Source organism: Vipera ursinii, assembly GCF_947247035.1.
Source record: "Vipera ursinii genome assembly, chromosome: 1".
Lineage (NCBI taxonomy): Eukaryota > Metazoa > Chordata > Lepidosauria > Squamata > Viperidae > Vipera > Vipera ursinii.
Window position 1 is genome coordinate 159,417,014 of NC_139512.1, and position 18,829 is coordinate 159,435,842.

Sequence of the window (18,829 nt, forward strand, 5' to 3'; positions counted from 1 at the left end):
GGTGCTTGGGAATAGGACCACGGAGCTATTGTTTTACAACACCTGCTTATGCGGATGGGCAGCTGAAATCCAGCATGTCAACTGGAAGGAGGCACAGTCTATTTTTGACAAGCCAACAGGAACTGTCTATTTTTGACTCAGAACAGCTTTTGCCCATGGGCTATATAATAATAATAAAAGATATCCATTTCTCCAATACTCCTAGTGCATTTTGTCTTGCAGTAAATGACATTAATTTCACCAAACTTTCCTTTTATAATGACTTAAAATGTTAGCTGTTAGCTAGGTTCCTTTTGAACAGATCCATGCAAACATTTGGGCAAATCCTAACCCTTGTCACATGGCTAAACCTGCCAGTCTAGTCACCCACCAAAACTTAACTTCTCCCAGCCTCATCCCAGATAAAAAAAGGATGAATGATGTGTTGATGCCTGTTGGAAGGGGCAGGAACATAGCTGAGGAATTGACCAATCTCTTTCTTTAACTTGCCATGTATACTGGAAATAAAGGTAAAGATTTCCCCAATAGTGTCTGACTTGTCCGAAGGCATTTCCAGGGTCATTTGGTCAGCATGACATCACGCTGCAGCGCAGAGCATGTGGCAAAACATGGAACACTGTACCTTCCCTCCAAAGTGGTGCCTATTTATCTATTCGCATTTGCATGCTTTCGAACTGCTAGGTGGGCAAGTACTGGAGCAAGAACAGGGGCTTCCCATTGCATGGTGCTCGGATCTTGAACTTGGCTGTCAGCCTTACAGCTGACAAGCTCAGCTTCTTAACTGCTAAGCCTTCATGCCCCTATACTGGAAATAAAGACACCATTTAGTGACAACCCACAACAATGGCCAAAGAGAAGTCAGCATCAGGCACTGCAAATCTCATGCTAGTATACTTTTCTTCTAGCTTCAAGAACTGGTAAATTGTGGATAACGAGCTTGAAAGAAAATTTGGAATATATATGTTGAAAGCCATAAGAATCTTGCATGCCCAAAGATAGAATGACGTAGCCATTCCCGCAGTGGAAGAATGGGTGATAAAAGTGATGGCATTGGCAGAGATGGCAAAACTCACCGTCCTAATTAAAGAGACGTTATCTCATTTTGTTTCCATTTGGAAACTACTCCTGGATTTTGAAAAACTGAAACTTTAATCTTATTTTCATAAAATTTTAATAAAATTAATTTTATTTAATTTTACTTAATGATAAGAATGATTTTGATGTTACAGAAATGGTCTGAATCATTTAGAAATAGGAAGCAAAAGGCTGTGGCTGTAATTTTTTATTTTTTTTGTATTCTACTGCCCTGGAAAAAGTCAGAAGTTATTACTTTTTTTCTTTCTTACTTCTGCATTCTTCTCTTTTCTCAGAAGTTTACTTAATTTTTGTTTTTGTTTTTATTTTATCCTACAATAAAATGAAAGGTCTTTTTTTTAAAAAAAAAAGTGCTCCAAAGATCAGCAGTGAGGATTTTCAGTTTTCCTCAGGCTGGCTTTCTTCAATTTCAAACTAATTGCTGTTCAGAAATTTAGTGTACTGTTCATGTTGACTTGAAGCTGGCTTTTCCTATTTAACTCAGCATCCTCCGGAAATGTACTGTAGGAAAAGTGCAAATATATAACTGAAGGATCAAACATGCTAAGAGGAGATAGTAGGAGCTTTTCCTTCCAATAAGAATGGAATGGTTGAGTGTAGCGAGGGGAGAAAAGAAAAGATGTAAAGAGATTTCAGGCAGAGCAGAAGGAAGCAATGCTACCCATTGGAAGATCCAGTGCGTTTATAAAGCAATGAGTTGCTTGCCAAGTCTATCTGGCTGGTTGCTAGTTAATTGGATCTCCCCAAATGTCTTCATGCCCATTTTGAAGAATTGCTCGTGACAGTTGATCTGCATTGCAAGAATACCTCCAGGATAAGATCCTTCCTGTTCCACGGCATCAGACAGAGTGCTGGCAGCGGTGAAGATAAAACCACTAGTAGTATTGGAAGAACGTGTTTGGATGATGAACTCGGAGAAGGAATTTCAGCCTCAGTTTCTCTATTTATAGAACTGACAGTGCATGTAGGGCTTCGTTGCTACTCATGGGCACCACAGTGGACTGTAATCTATAGATAAGAGCTTCACCACTCAAATTAATTGAATAGGTAATTCCTATTACCTAGGAATAGGGGGAGAGAAATCAGACTGCTTAAAACATTCGTTCTTAACCACATTACTGAAATATCTTTGGCATATTACCTTAGGTGAGACTGCAGTGAGAATCTGTTTACCTTATTACAAAATCGTTATGTTTCTTACTACCATCATAATGACCATTACATAAAGTTAATTCCAAGCAAACTAGAAAGAGACAAGGGGGAGCGATGATATTTTAGCCACAGGAGGGAGCGTTTGTTCTGCAGATCAAGAGCTGTAAGAACTCCCTTTAGTGTCAGCTTTTCATTATTGGTTTGGGGTCATTTTTTTAAAAGAATGAATATCACAATAGATTTTTGTATACCAATGGAACAATGCTTAGATGTTTTCAGTGTCTGTGCTCAAACCATCCAAAAGCAGCCATTGCTTCATTTAATATCGCAAGTGGAGACAGCTGGCTGGCTTATCCCGTGCACACATGAGATACCCACAGCCTCCTTTGCCAGCTTGTTTTATTCTTGGCCAGGGATAATGCTAGAATGGTCAACCGCTCCGCCAGTATTCTTGGCACTGGAAAGAAACCCCTAAGTAGAACAGAAAGTGATTTAGAAAAACACATTATTGAAACTAGTTAGCGGAGATTTAAAGCTATTAAACTCAAGGAAGGTTTTTTACGTAAAAGAGATGTAATTGAAGCAAGAAGCAAAAGCGTCAAGGATGAGAAGCAATTATGTAGGGAATAGTTTCACTGGATTCAGATCAGCAGCTAGCCTTGTTTTTTTTTTTACACAGGCCACTTCCAATTAAATATCTGAGAATCCAGCTACAGAAACGGCAGTGACATAGCGTGGGGGGTGCAGGGGGGACCGACCGCACCGGGCACAACATCTGGGGGGGGCGCGCTCGCACTGAGCTGCTCAGGGAGCCCCAAGGGCTGCACAGAGTCGGCTTGGCTCCGCTCTCGAGCTGCTCTTTCTTGTAAAGCGAAATGAGTCCGGCAGGTGAGATGGGCGGCCACATAAACTGAATAAAATAAATAGAAGCGGCCAACTCTCCGCCCAGGCTCAGGCCAACCGCAAGCGCCCCGCAGGCGCCCTGGCAGGTTTGGCCGAGCGAAGACGGACCCGCTGGCCGGCCGGCCTAGCTTCGTGCGCATGCGTGGCTTTATTTAGCGGGGCTCACGTGCGAGCTTGAATGCAGCGGCTCTTGCAGGTCGGAGCCCCACCCAGCCGCCCTCGAGAGGGACCCGGAAGCATCCCGCATGCGCGCGACTCTTCTTGGAAAGTCTACGCCGCTGCGGGGCGCGTCTTTTCAGCAGTGCCGTGACGTCACCGCCCGCCCGCCCCTCTATTTCCGCTTCCGGTTGCCTTGCCCCGGGTGCTGACAACCCACGCTACGCCACTGAGAAACAGAGAACCAAGTTCTTCCACTTACGTTATTTGGGGTTTACACAATCCATTTGTTTGAAATGTTAAAGGAACAGGTTGCTTGCTTGCCAAAAGGAAAGTTGACGATGAGAGGCTGGCCACACAGGAGTAATTTCTTCATCCCAGAAGGCTGGAGACAGAGAATGAAAGCTGTCTTTGGTCCACTGGATTGTGCTTGGTTCCTCACATGTCTGGAACACAGCAGTACCCCAGGGCTGGTTGTTGCAAAGCAGCACAAAAATAACTATTGTCTTCAGAATTCAACTTCTCCCATTAAACATGGAGCACACTAAATCTGCACAGTCCTTTTTCTGAGAATGAATTATTGCCGCATGGCTGAATCAAGGTCAAGGATATTAATAGGTGGAAGCCAGAGTGAACCCTTAATTGAAAAAGGAGAATGGCTGCAGGACTTGGGTTTGGCTAGTCTAAAGAAAAGAAGAAATAGAGGTGACATAATAGCAGTATTCTAGTATCTGAGGGGCTGCCATAAAGAAGAGGGGGTCAAATTATTCTCCAAAGCACCAGAGGGCAAGACAAGAAACAATGGTTGGAAACTGATGAAGGAGAGAAGCAACCTAGAAGTAAGGAGAAAGTTCCTAACAGTGTGGACAATTAACCAGTGGAACAGCTTGCCTCCAGAAATCGTGGGCACTCCATCACTGGAGGTTTTTAAGAAGAAACTGGACTTGTCGGAGATGGTATAGGTTCTCCTGCTTGAGAGGGAGCTGGATTAGAAGATCTCCAAGATTCCTTCCAGTTCTATTCTATTCTATTCTATTCTATTCTATTCTATTCTATTCTATTCTATTCTATTCTATTCTATTCTATTCTATTCTATTCTATTCTATTCTATTCTATTCTATTCTATTCTATTCTAGTCTATTCTAGTCTAGTCTAGTCTAGTCTAGTCCATGGGTCTTCAAACTCAGCCCTTTTATGACTCATGGACTTCAACTCCCAGAATTTCTCAGCCAGGCATGCTGGCTGAGGAATTCTGGGAGTTGACGTCCATGAGTCATAAAAGGGCCGAGTTTGAAGACCCCTGCTCTAGTCTATAAACTTTCTTGTCCTAAATCTTTCAGGCCTTATTACTGAGCATCAATTTTCCACTGATGCTCAGGGTCTTAGATTGCTCTTGGCAATGGCTTTGCATCACCCCCTAACCTGTGTCCATCATACCTACCTTTGGGGGGTTACCAGGTTGGGGAAGGATACTGTAGCAGAGATAGTTGTCCTTTTGATCCATGGGATTCCAAGTCCTAAGAGTCTCCCAAAAGAAATGTACTGCATCTTTTTTCCTATTATTGCTAAAAGACAAAAATGAACTTTGTATAAAGCATCTCTCATAAGGAAGTGCCAATTATTATTAATTTTAATTCATAGATATTTATATTTTTTGGCTGTTTAATAACTTGGATTTTAAATCCTGTGCTTTCAGTTCAACAGGGCTCCATCAACAGAAGAAATCGTATCCAATTCTTCCTAATTCTGACTGTCAGAAACAGAAGTCCATTTGGAATTAGTCCTCTATATAGATTTGATTTCCCCACAATGCTCCTAATATTACCAATTAGACACCTACAGAGCGAAGAATCTGGTGTTTTCAGCCTATAAAGCCTATAAAGCAGCTGTGGTGTTGCAGTGGTTGGAATGCCATATTGCAAGCTAACTCTGCTCATTGCCAGAAGTTCAATCTTGATTGCCTCAAGGTAGGCTCAGCCTTCCATCCTTTTGAGACTGGTGAAATGAGGACCCATATTGTTGGGGGCAATATGCTAACATTTGCAAATCACTGAAAACACTGGGGCGTGAAAAAAGTCTTAAGTGATTTTGCTATTGCTATTAAAAATAATTATTTTCCCAGGTTTAATCCAGACCATAATTGCTTCTGCGGGAGATCAAAAATACATTTATTCCCCTGGAATATCATCTGAAAAAAAAAATGCATCTCTCTCGACAGTGCTGAACTTGGATCTCTTACCCAAGGATTGTATCTCGCCTGCATTTCCTACTCTAAGTTACATAAGTTCTACAATAATTTTATTCATAATATGGATGAATTTGAAAACTTGTAAAAAGATAAGACTTACACAAAAAACACACTTGCTTTATAGCTAGTATCAAAAGGCAACGCAGGTGATTCTCATTTAGCAACTATCTTACATAGCAACCATTCACAGTGACAACAGTGACGAAAAAGTAACTTTATCACCCATACTTGCAGGTTTGCAAGCCAAAGGAAAGCTGAAGTAAAAGTGTAAGCGCAGTTGTAGTTTCATTTAGTGACCATTTCACTCAGTGAGCAAGTTGCCAGTCTCAATTGTGGTCACCAAAACAAGAACTACTTTTAGGAAACTACATAAAACAATTGAGTTTGTTAAGGAATAGTCAATAGATAAACTGCTCTTTCTTTGCAAACATAGATAGGTGGGCCCCTCCCTCTTGAGGAAGTATCTGTCATCAGAAATATTTAATTGAATTTCTCCTTTTCCTATAATTTCTCCTTTTCCTCTGGAGAACTGGAAACAGAGCTGTGATTGTTGAAGGGATTTGAGTGATTCCCCCCCACTTTGTTTTGCTGTTTCAAAGGTTCTTTATGAAGAATAACTTAACATTTTAAACATTGGCCAATTTTTCTGCAAGTTGAATGACTGTCAGAAGTGACCATGGAATGTATGTACTCCACCTAATTTTTTTGGGTTGTGGGTTTAAAAAAAGAGAGAGAGAGAGGAAGGCTCTTGGTTCAAAATACCATTATAGAGCTCGAGTACTCAAAACATTTTGAGTTGTTTTCCATAGGAGCACTTGAATTGTTTTAAGTGTTGTCTCATAACAAAAGACACAGCCAATTCGGACTTTCTGCTCCAAACTCAAAGCATTTTTCATTTTTGGGTAGAAAAATTATAGGGGAGCCTTACAATAATTATATAATATAAATAGCAGGGTTAGGCCTGCTTACTTAGCTTTGAGTTTCACCAGTTTCATGGAGATTACTCACAGGTAAACACATGGAGAATTGTAGGCATATTTTGTGATTGGATTTCCTTTTTAAATGAAGACTTATTCATAACATGTTTCTATTATTTGCTATTCAAGTAGGGGGCTCATATTCATAAGTAATGTTGCTTTTTTTAAAAGATCCTGATATTTCACTCACAGGAAACATCTCTTGTTTCTTTGGCCAACCGGATAGGTTTCATATTTCAGAGAGCACGTAATGACCAGTTTTACTGGGATTAATGATCCTCTTCAACATTTGCAGTTGTCAATCAGTTCTGCTCCTTTAACAAAGTTCTATAACAAACAAAAGAAAATACTTTTCAATTCTGATTTGTCTAAATATTCTTGATGGAACAGCAAGTATAGAAGACAAGAAACAGCATTCGCTGAGCTCTCATAATGCCTATGGTGCTGTATTTTTACTCTTTTTTTCTTGAAAGCATACTACTTTATCGTTCTTTTCTGCTTACAACTTTTTACAAAGTATTAAGTCGTAGATGGTTTCAGGTTAATCTTAAAACAAAAAAATTACTGAGTACCTGCTTTGTCTAAAAGCTATTGCATAACCTGCTTGTTGAAAAAAAATGTGTCTTTTCAAAAGGCCCAAAGGATCAGTAATGAACGTCTATACCTTTTTTCTCCCATTCACATATATGTGGGCTTGCAGGAGTTCAAGATCCGACTTTTGAGGAAAGGAAGCTTAGCAGCACATGTTTAATGTGAGAGATGGCAGCTGAAATCGAATACATCAGTTCTGAAAGAGGAACCGTCCATTTTTATCAAGCCCTAGTTTCTCTGGCTTCCTCAAAGTATTAGGTTGGTCTAAGTTACATGCTCCGTATTTATTATTGTGGAAGCACTAATGTTATGAAGTTACAGAGAGTAACGACTACTTCTGCTTGGAATGCTTAAGTGCCACTGCTTCCAGTCGTCTGCACGAAAAGGCTGAACATGTTTGAATCTGGAATCCATCACCTGTTTCTGGGTTTATGTGAAATGCAAGTCCATCTCTGAACAGAATGGGAATGTTCAAATGACCTATAAAAATAGTTCTGGTTTTGTGTGTGTTGAGTTTTTAAAATTCTGTAAGAGGAGGTTAGCGAGTTACTCTGGTCTTCCATTCATTAATAAGTTCTGTGGCTCCATGTGTTTGGGATTCCCGCAAGAATAACTTATATTCATTGATCAGGAGGAAAATTCCATATGTGCAGTTTGTACGTATGAACCAAACCTCATGTACACAGAGATACATCAAGGACACCTCTCTATACCCACCCTTATCACTCCTCAAGTCCTCAAAAATATTTTGTTAAGATTTAATTATCAATAATACAATATTATTTCATACTTAAATTATACTTCCCTTTCTCCAAAAACGTCTAACCAGAATAGCTTTATCCCAGCTTGTCATCAGAAGACCCTGATAGGTTAGGTGTTAAGGAGCACACAAACTACAACTCAGTGGGATTCATGGCTGCACAGAAACTTGAGTGAAGCTCTTTCATGTTAAAGGACAACCAGCTTCTCATCTCCCAAGCTTCTGAATCCAGTTTAAACCTCAAATGAGATTAATTGGATTTGTTTTTTTTAGTATATTCAGAGCTATTTGTAGATCAGGGTGGATGGACATTGGAAGAGCAGAATGCATGTCCAGTCATAAATATGTTCCGGGTCTGATCCCTGATACTCAAATGAAACTAAATGGATAAACTGGAATGGTACCCCAAAAACCTTCCAGATGCTTCATATATTCAAAAATATGATACAACCATAGTGAATATAGGACTCCAAGAAAATGGACCATAGTCTTCCAGTGTTATAATGGATATTAGGACGTGTGTGTGTGTATAAAATTGTTTTATCATAGAGAATAAAATACAGAACAGTAAAACGAACAAAATGTAACAAAACAAAAACATACATTCAACCCTAACCACAACGAAAAAAGAAGAAAAAATAATGTACAAAAAAGGAGGAAAAAAGCGGTCAATTAAATTTAACATGTTAAATGTTAACATGACTATAACTGAGCCTAGAATTATGATTGTAAATCATGGCGGTTGAATGCCCAATTTTAAAACCTTTTTTGTGGCAGTTGTCAACCAAGCACAGTGATCTTTGAGTGAACCCATTTTCCTTAGCGGGAATTTTTTTGCCAGAAAACTGAAATAAACGCTGTCAAAAAATCACAACCACATCATGCAGGATGCTGCAAATGGCTACAAATGTGGGCTAGTTGCCAAGTGACCAAAATGACATTGTGTGACTATGGGGAGATTTGTCTTTGTTAGAACTTTAAAAAGGAATCCCAAATAGCTCAGAGTAGGTCTGTTGTAACTTCAAACAGCCACTGACTAGTCATTAAGTGAGGACTACCTATGAAAGACAAAACATAGCAAAGCCTTGAATTCAAAACATATGTAGCAGAAAAATAACAACAATTTGAATTGTAGTAAAATAATTCAGATATTCTAGACTTTACAGAGGTTCTCAAAGGAGATTGTAATTACAGATAATTATCAACTTAATTTTCTCTCCATTTTAATGAAGTTTCAATCTAATCTATTTGGTTGTGGTTTTTTTAAATGCTTTCTTCTCCTTGAAAATTTCTTTTCAGATTCAGTTCCCTGATAACGTCCTAGAAAATAATCTGGAAATGTACCAATCTAAAAAAAAAAAACAGCACATTTTAAAGTGAGGAATTACTCCTTACCAGTCTGAGACTCAAAAGTCCAGCTTTCATTTTTAAGATGTATTGTACCTAATAATGAGAGGTATTGTCTACAGACGATATTTTTTCTAGACAGCACTATTGTGACCCCTTTTTCCCCCCACATCCATCCGTTCGCTTTTCAATGCCCAAGACTGCAGGAAAAGTCTTGCATTTGTCCAGTTTACAATCTGGCATATAAAGAATGGTACACTTGTGAGGGAGATTGCAGGCTGAATGCTCTCATGTTGTTTATCACCATGGGCAGGACTCTAAGTAGTATATTTTTCTCTTAGTACAGCTTTCCCCCCTCCACTGAGTTAAAGGCATATGCAATTGTAGAATTGTAAAAGGTAGCCTGGATTTCCAATCTCCCACATCAAGCTGGATTCTAAAGTCTTTGGAGCTGTTTAGTAGGGTGCCAAATGGAAACCACAATCAATTTTAAGCTGTTCATTAAAGTGGCCTGAAAAGACAAAACTAAGATAAAAAGACACAAATATTGCAGCAAATACACTATGACCTGTACGTTACATTAACCGTGAACATTTGTTTGTATACATTAGCCCCTACTACAGTAGTTATTTTGTAATTACAGTAAAATTAATGATCAGAAGTACAGTTGGCTTCAGTAACCCCATTTATCATTTCTTCAGGTTGCTCCAATCGTTCTACATTGATCTGCCAAAAAAAATTGAAATGATTCACTTGTAGCTTTATAATTATTCTAAGACCCACCATATTTCCTTCATTCCTTGAATATAATAGAGTTGGAAGGGACCTTGGAGGTCTTCTAGTCCAGCCCCCTGCTCAAGCAGGAGAACATAATACCATCTCAGACAAGTGACTGTCTAGCCTCTTCTTAAAAATCTCCAGTGATGGAGCACCCACGATTTCTGGAGGCAAGCTGTTCCACTGGTTAATTGTCCTCAATGTTAGGAAGTTTCTCCTTAATTCCAGGTTGCTTCTCTCTTTGATCAGTTTCCAACCACTGTTTCTTGTCCTGCACTCTGGTGCTTTGGTGAATAGTATGGGCCCCTCTTCTTTGTGGCAGCCCCTCAAATACTGGAATATTGCTATCATGTCTCCCCTATTTCTTCTTTTCCCATTCTGTTCAGAGATGGACTTGCATTTCACATAAACCCAGAAACAGGTGATGGATTCCAGATTCAAACATGTTCAGCCTTTTCGTGCAGATGACTGGAATCAGTGGCACTTAAGCATTCCAAGCAGAAGTAGTCGTTACTCTCTGTAACTTCATAACATTAGTACTTCCACAATGTTATGTATTAGGTTTAAAGAGCACCTTTAAGCAGTTACAGAACAGTTACCACCAGGTGGCGCTGAACCGAAACTGTTGTGGCCGGTGTCAGTTTTTGGCGGGAAACTGAGGTTCAAACTGATTGGTTGGTAGCGTACTTGGCCTGGTTTATAAAGGGTACAGATACCCCTATTCTCCCAGTTCAGTTATGGTCACCAAATAAAGAGTTGTTTGACTGTACTCATCTGCCTGGCATCATTCCTACTCTTCAAAACCCACTACACAATAGTGGCGACGAAGGTGGGATCCTGCTTCACCTCATGAGCTGAAAGTCACTAGGGGACGGCATCGCTTGCTGGTGGGAAGAGGCATCTTTCCCCCCCCCTCGACAACCAACTAGCCACCATGCTAGTGGCTGCATTGGAGAAGCAGGACTCACGGAACCGGACGCTGAAGATGGCACAAATCGGCCAAGCCCGCAAATTCGACATCTGTCACCCCAAGCGGTGGGCCTCCCACGTGGGACAGGTCGAAAACTTCCTCCGGGTCAACCGGATCACCGACGACGGCCAGAAAGCGGCGGTTTTGCTCTGCATGAGCGGGCCAGCCACCTACGACGTGGCCGTTAGCCTGTTTTCATCGATGCCGATTGAGACCATCTCATTCCGAGACCTCACCGAGAAGCTGAACACACATTTCAGGCCATGAATGTCCGAGCTAGCCTGGCGGGGCCAGTTTGACATGAGGGTCAAACGGCCGGGCGAATCGGCGTCAGAGTTCATTGCGGCCTTGTGAGAGACCGCCCACCTCTGCAAGTTCTCCAACTTGGATGAGAGGTTGCGCAACCGGCTTGTGTGCGGCCTATACGACAAGCGCCTACAACAGAAGCTGTTCGCTAGGCCCAACTTGACCCTCCAAGATGCTCAGGACGAGATCTTGGGCCACGAGGCGGCCAGCGGTGCAGTACAAGTGGTCCAGCCCCCTCGACCCAGCAGCCCAGGAGGATCCATCCACCTCGAAAACGCTGCGTATGGCGGAAGCAGAGAAGCGGAGGAAGAACCCGGCATCGATCAGGTTCGCTGGAGACTGGAGCAATGAGAGGTGATGCTAAAGCCAGGAGAAACAGCGGAAAACAGCCCCCTTCCTAAAGTGCGCAGGCTGCGGCAGAGACCACGCAAGGGCCATCTGCAAGTTCCGTTCAGCCAAGTGTTGAGCCTGCGGCAAAACAGGCCACATCGCAGAGGTCTGTCATAGCCATTCCCGAGAGGGCCTCCACGAGCTACAGCCGGAGGATGAGTCGTGGAAAGGTACTGGGGCCCAGAAACCTAACCGCATAGGATTTTTCGAAAGCCGGAGGGCCATCTGTAGAACCGGGGCCTGCCGGCCACTTAAAGCCAAGCTTAAATTGGACATCCACCTTCAGGGCATTCCCTGCAAGATGGAGCTTGACTCCGGCTATGCAGTCTCAGTAATATCTTATGAGACTTTTAAACTCGTGTGCAGCCGGAGCAAGCGGTGGGTTAAATTGAGGCCCTCCAACATTATCCTAACCGATTTCCAAAACGCCCCAGTAAAGATCAAGGGGGAGGCCACCCTTTTAGTGAGATTTAAGAGTTTCCATGGGCACTTGGAAATCCTTGTGGTCGAGGGCCGGAGAACTAGTCTAGTCAGGCTAGACTGGTTTGAGACCCTAGGCATAGCGATATCGGGCATCCACAGGACCCAGGGAAGCAGCATTGAATCTGTCTGCAACGAGTTTGCAGACGTATTTGATAACAAACTAGGCAGGTACACCGGGGCCCCCATTTCCTTTAAACTGAACCCCAGCGTCCTACCTGTTAGAATCAAACCATGAAGAGTCCCCTTTGATCTCAAACACAAGATAGAGAGAGAGCTAGACAAATTAGTAGAGCAGGGGGTCCTACAGCTGGTAGAGGGGGGAGAGTGGGAGACCCCCATAGTCACCCCCCTTAAGTCTAACGGGGAAGTAAGTATCTGCGCCGACTATAAATGCAGGCTGAATGGGGCCCTTAACCAGCACGCTTACCCGGTTCCAACAGTCGGCCACGTTCTCGCTTCCCTCCAAGGCGGCGCCATCTTTACGAAGCTGGATCTCACACAGGCGTACCAGCAGCTGCCGGTTACCAGGGAGACAGCAGATGCTCAAACTATAGTAACACACAAGGGAGCCTTCAGAGTTAACCACCTGCAATTTGGTGTCAGTGTGGCTCCAGGAATTTTCCAGGAGGTAATGGAACGGACTCTTAAGGGCATTCAAGGGGTATGCCCTTATTTCGATGATGTCCTCATTGCAGGGACACAAAAGAGGTGCTGGCAGACAGACTGAGGGCAGTTTTAGGTAGGTTTCGCTCTGCAGGTCTCAAACTAAAAAGAGACAAATGCAGCATTGGGGTTGCAGCCACAGAATTCTTGGGGTTTAAAATAGATGCCAGTGGAATTCACCCTGCAGAATCCAAGGTAAGGGCAATCAATATGGCCCCCACTCCCAAGAACAAGGCTGAATTGCAAGCCTTCCTGGGGCTGCTTAATTTTTACCATTCTTTCCTTCCCCACAAAGCAGAAATAGCTGAGCCTTTGCACAGGCTCCTAGATAAGAAGGCTGCATGGAGCTGGACCAGTGCCCACGAAAAAAGTTTTCAAACCCTAAAAAGCCTACTGTCCAATAAGTCCACGGTCACCCACTTCATTGAACATAAGCCCATTTGCATTGCTTGCGATGCTTCACCTTATGGAGTGGGCGCAGTACTGAGCCATCTAGAAGGGAACGGGTGCCCATCGCATACTACTCCAGAACATTGTCAGGGGCAGAAAGGAATTACGCCCAGATAGACAAGGAAGCCCTGGCAATAGTGGCAGGGGGTCAAAAAATTCCATGACTATCTCTATGGGAGGGAATTCACAATTTTCACCGACCATAAGCCCTTATTAGGATTGTTCACCACGGACAAACAAACCCCTCAAATTCTCTCCCCAAGGATGCTTAGGTGGTCCATATTCTTATCTGCGTATAAGTGACTGAGACAGCGTCAGATAGAATCCTGAGCAGAGTCCAGTCTTGGGTATTTACAGGGTGGCAGGATAAGAGCCCAGGCCAGCAATTCCAGGCTTACTTCATAAGGAGACATGAATTGTCTGCTCATAAGGGATGCCTGTTGTGGGGTAGTAGGGTCATTATCCCAGAGACACTGAGAGATAGAGTCCTAAAATCTCTACACGAGGGGCACCCAGGCATAGTTCGAATGAAGGCATTAGCTAGGAGTTACCTGTGGTGGCCAGGGTTAGACAAGGCGATAGAGGAACAGGTGCATGGCTGCTACGCCTGTCAAAGGTCCAGGCTGGAAATGCCCCAAGCACCAGTCCACAAATGGGAGGCGACTCACACACCCTGGTCCAGGGTTCACATAGATTACGCTGGTCCTTTCCAAGAACAGCTTTTCTTAGTAGTGGTAGTTAGCCATTCCAAATGGTTGGAGGTAGTGCCAGTTCCCAATATGACCACAGCCAAAACAATCCAAGTATTCAGGAGGCTTTTTGCCACACATGGCCTGCCTGAGGTCTTGGTATCGGCTATTGAATTAAAATTAATAATAATTGGTGCTTCCTTATGAGAGATGCTTTATACAAAGTTCATTTTTGTCTTTTAGCAATAATAGGAAAAAAGATGCAGTACATTTCTTCTGGGAGACTCTTAGGACTTGGAATCCCATGGATCAAAAGGTCAACTGTCTCTGCTACAGTATCCTTCCTCAACCTAGTAACCCCCCAAAGGTAGGTATGATGGACGTAGGTTAGGGGGTGATGCAAAGCCATTGCCAAGAGCAATCTAAGACCCTGAGCATCAGTGGAAAATTGATGCTCAGTAATAAGGCCTGAAAGATTTAGGACAAGAAAGTTTATAGACTAGACTAGACTAGACTAGACTAGACTAGACTAAACTTGACTAGACTAGACTAGACTAGACTAGACTAGACTAGACTAGACTAGACTAGAATAGAATAGAATAGAATAGAATAGAATAGAATAGAATAGAATAGAACTGGAAGGAATCTTGGAGATCTTCTAATCCAGCTTCCTCTCAAGCAGGAGAACCTATACCATCTCAGACAAGTCCAGTTTCTTCTTAAAAATGTGATGGAGCGCCCACGATTTCTGGAGGCAAGCTGTTCCACTGGTTAATTGTCCTCACTGTTAGGAACTTTCTCCTTACTTCTAGGTTGCTTCTCTCCTTCATCAGTTTCCAACCATTGTTTCTTGTCTTGCCCTCTGGTGCTTTGGAGAATAGTTTGACACCCTCTTCTTTGTGGCAGCCTCTCAAATACTGGAATACTTCTATTATGTTGCCTCTGTTTCTTCTTTTCTTTAGCCAAACCCAAGTCCTGCAGCCATTCTTTGTATGTTTTAGTCTCCAGGCCTTTAATCATCTTGGTTGCTCTTCTCTGAATTTTCTCCAAACTTTCAACATCTTTTTTGTGATATGGTGACCAGAATTGGCTGCAGTATTCCAGGTGTGGTCTTACTAGGGTTTTATAAAGCGGTACTAATACTTTGCATTATCTTGATTCTACACCTCTGTTTGTACAACCCAGGATTGTATTGGCTTTTTTGGCTGCTGCTGCACATTGCTGGCTCTTGGTTAAGTGATCGTCCACTATGACTCCAAGGCCCCTTGAAGACCTGTTTTTAAGCCAGGTCTTGCCCAATCTGTACTTGTATCTTTGATTTTTCCTGCCTAAATGTAAAACTTTGCTTTTCTCCACATTGAAACTCATTTTACTGGACAGGGCCCATTGTTCAAGTTTGTCAAGATCTTTTTGGATTCTGAGTTTGTCTTCTGGGGTGTTGGCTACTCCTGCCAGTTTGGTGTCATCTGCAGATCTGATGAGTTCCCCTTCAATTCTCTCATCTAAGTCATTGATCAATATATTGAAGAGTACTGGACCTAAGACGGAACCTTGTGGTACCCCACTGCTTACTTCTTTCCATGTGGATGTAGTGCCGTACTCTTTGAGTACGGTTTGCTAGCCAGCTACAGATGCATCTGGTGGTGATGTTGTCTATTCCAGCTTTTTCTAGCTTACTAAGGAGTAGGTTGTGGTCTACTTTATCAAATGCCTTACTGAAGCCTAAGTATACTACGTCCACAGTATTTTGCTGGTCTATTAGTTTAGTCACTTTGTCAAAGAATGAAATAAGATTGGTTTGGTATGATCTGTTTTTAACAAACCCATGCTGGCTACTAGTTATGACCTTGTTTGCTTCTAGTTGTTTGCAGATCTGTTTTTTGATTATCTTTTCTAAGATCTTCCCAGGTATTGATGTTAAATTGATTGGTCTGTAGTTTCCTGGGTCTGTTTCCCCACCACCACTTTCTTGAAGATGGGAACCAGAAAAGCTCTTTTCCAATCCTCAGGTACTTCCCCTGTGCTCCAGGATTTTTGAAAGATGTGGTGCAATAGTTCTGAGATAACATCTGCCAGCTCCTTCAGAACTCTGGGATGTAATCTTTTGGGCCCTGGTGATTTATATTCGTCAAGGTTGGATAGGTGTTCTCTTACCATTTTTGTTTCTAATTTGCCTTTTGCAGTGGTTTTTTTGGTATGTTGGGCTACAGTTTCTTTTTGTGTGAAGACTGATGCAAAGTATGAGTTAAGCAGCTCTGCTTTCTCCCTGTTGCCTGTTATTTCCTTGCCATCTTCTCTCTTTAGTGCACCTACAGTTTCCTTGACTTTTTTCTTGTTATTAATATGCTTGAAAAAACTTTTCTTATTATCCAGGATTTCTGTTGTAAGTCTTTGTTCGTTCTGAGCCTTTTCATATTTGCATGTTCTGGCTGTCTGCTGATAATCGCTCTTAGTTATGTGCCCCTCTTTCCAGTTTTTGTATTTGTCCATTTTGTCTTTCAGTTTGTCAGAGAAATCTTTGTGCAGCCATGCTGATTTCTTCTTGAATGTCTTGTTTTTCTTTTTCAGTGGTATTGTGCTGGTATGGGCTTTTATGATCGCATTTTTCAGAGTTTCCCATGCTTCTTGGGTTGTTTTCCCCTTTAGGATTTTCATCCATGGGATCTTTCCTAGGTTCTCTCTGAGTTTGTCAAAGGCAGCTCTTTTGAAGTTCCAGACACCGGTTGGATTATTTTCTCTTGCTAGTGTTTGCATTATGTTAAATTCTAGTATGACATGGTCACTTTCACCCAAGGTTCCGGCAACTTCAACTCCCTCGATCACTTCTTCTCTATTAGTTAGAATTAAGTCTAGTATGGCTTTACGTCTAGTTCCCTCCTCCGCCTTTTGGATGACAAAGTTGTTTAATTTAATTTAATTTAATTTATATACCGCCCTTCTCCCTGAGGACTCAGGGCGGTTCACAGGGCAGAATAAAATAGCAAATACAAACATTAAAAAAGATTAAACAATTGCCCTAGTTAAAACAATGGAAATACAGTGCTAAAAACCCCAAGAAAAATTAAAAGACCAAAGATAAAACAACCCCAGCAATCCCCATCAGGCTAGGCCAGCTTGTACAAACAGAAATGTCTTAAGATCGCGACGAAAGGAGCGAAGATCGGGCGCCATCCGGAGCTCTACCGGTAGCTGATTCCACAGCTCCGGAGCGCCCACAGAGAAGGATCTCCCCCTGGGGGCCACCAATCGACATTCTCTGATCGGTGGCACCCTGAGGAGGCCCTCTCTGTGGGAACGCACAGGGCGCAGGGAGCTTGATGCCGGCAGCAGATGTTCCCTGAGGTACTCCGGCCCCATGCCATGGAGTGCTTTGAACACCGTTACCAGTACCTTGAATCTCACCCGGAAGACAACTGGCAACCAATGCAGCTCACGGAGCAGAGGTGTAACGTGGGAGTATCGGGAGACTCCCAACACCACTCTCGCGGCTGCATTCTGTACCAGTTGGAGCTTCCGGGTGGTCCTCAAGGGCAGCCCCATGTAGAGAGCGTTGCAGTAGTCCAGACGAGAGGACACGAGCGCATGAGTGACCGTGCATAGATCATCCCGGCTAAGATAGGGCCGCAACTGACGCACCAGGCGAACCTGTGCGAAGGCCCCCCTAGTCACAGCTCCTATATGGTCTTCCAAGGTGAGCCGTGAATCTAGGAGGACCCCCAAGTTGCGAGCCCTATCTACGGGGGGTAATAGTTCACCCCCCATAGCCAGAGGTGGAATGTCCGAATAAACCCGGGATGAAGGTATGCAAAGCCACTCAGTCTTGTCGGGGTTGAGCTGGAGTCTGTTCCTCCCCATCCAGACCCGAACCGCCTCCAGGCAACGGGACATCACGTTGAGGGCATCACTGGGGTGGTTTGGGGTCGAAAAGAAAAGTTGGGTATCATCAGCATACTGATGATACCCAACTCCAAAGCCACGAATGATCTCACCCAGCGGCTTCATGTAGATGTTGAACAGGAGAGGCGAGAGGACCGACCCCTGAGGAACTCCACAAATGAGAGACCTCGCGGTCGACCTCTGCCCCCCTGCCAACACCGACTGCGAACGTCCCAAGAGATAGGAGGAGAACCACTGTAAAACTGTGCCTCCCACTCCCAATCCCCTGAGACGCCGCAGCAAGATACCATGGTCGATGGTATCGAAAGCCGCCGAGAGGTCTAATAGGACTAGGACAGAGGAATGCCCCCTGTCCCGAGCCCTCCAGAGATCATTCACCAGCGCGACCAATGCCGTCTCCGTGCTGTGCCCGGGCCTGAAACCCGATTGGTACGGATCTAGATAATCCGCTTCATCCAGGACCAGAGGGAGCTGATGCGCCACCACACTCTCAACAACCTTCGCAAGAAAGCGAAGGTTGGAGACAGGACGAAAGTTGTTCAATACAGCCGGGTCCAGGGCAGGCTTCTTGAGGAGAGGCCTCACCACCGCCTCCTTCAAGACGGCGGGGAAGATACCCTCACTCAAAGAAGCCGATATAACTGCCTGGAACCAGCTGCGTGTCCTCTCCCGGGCTGCATAAACCAGCCAGGAAGGGCACGGGTCCAGTAAACATGTGGTGGTGCTCAGCCTCCCCATGATCCTGTCCACTTCCTCCGGAGTCACAGAATCAAACTCCTCCCAGGTGATATCGACAAGACCACCCGTGTCCTGATCGTCAGACTCTGCCCAGTCAGAGTCCAGACCGGTCCGAATCCGAGCGATTTTGTCCGACAGATGTTGATTAAACTCCTCGGCACGTCCCTGCAAGGGATCCTCCCTCACCTCCTGATTTAGGAGGGAGCGAGTCACCCTAAACAGGGCAGCCGGGCGATT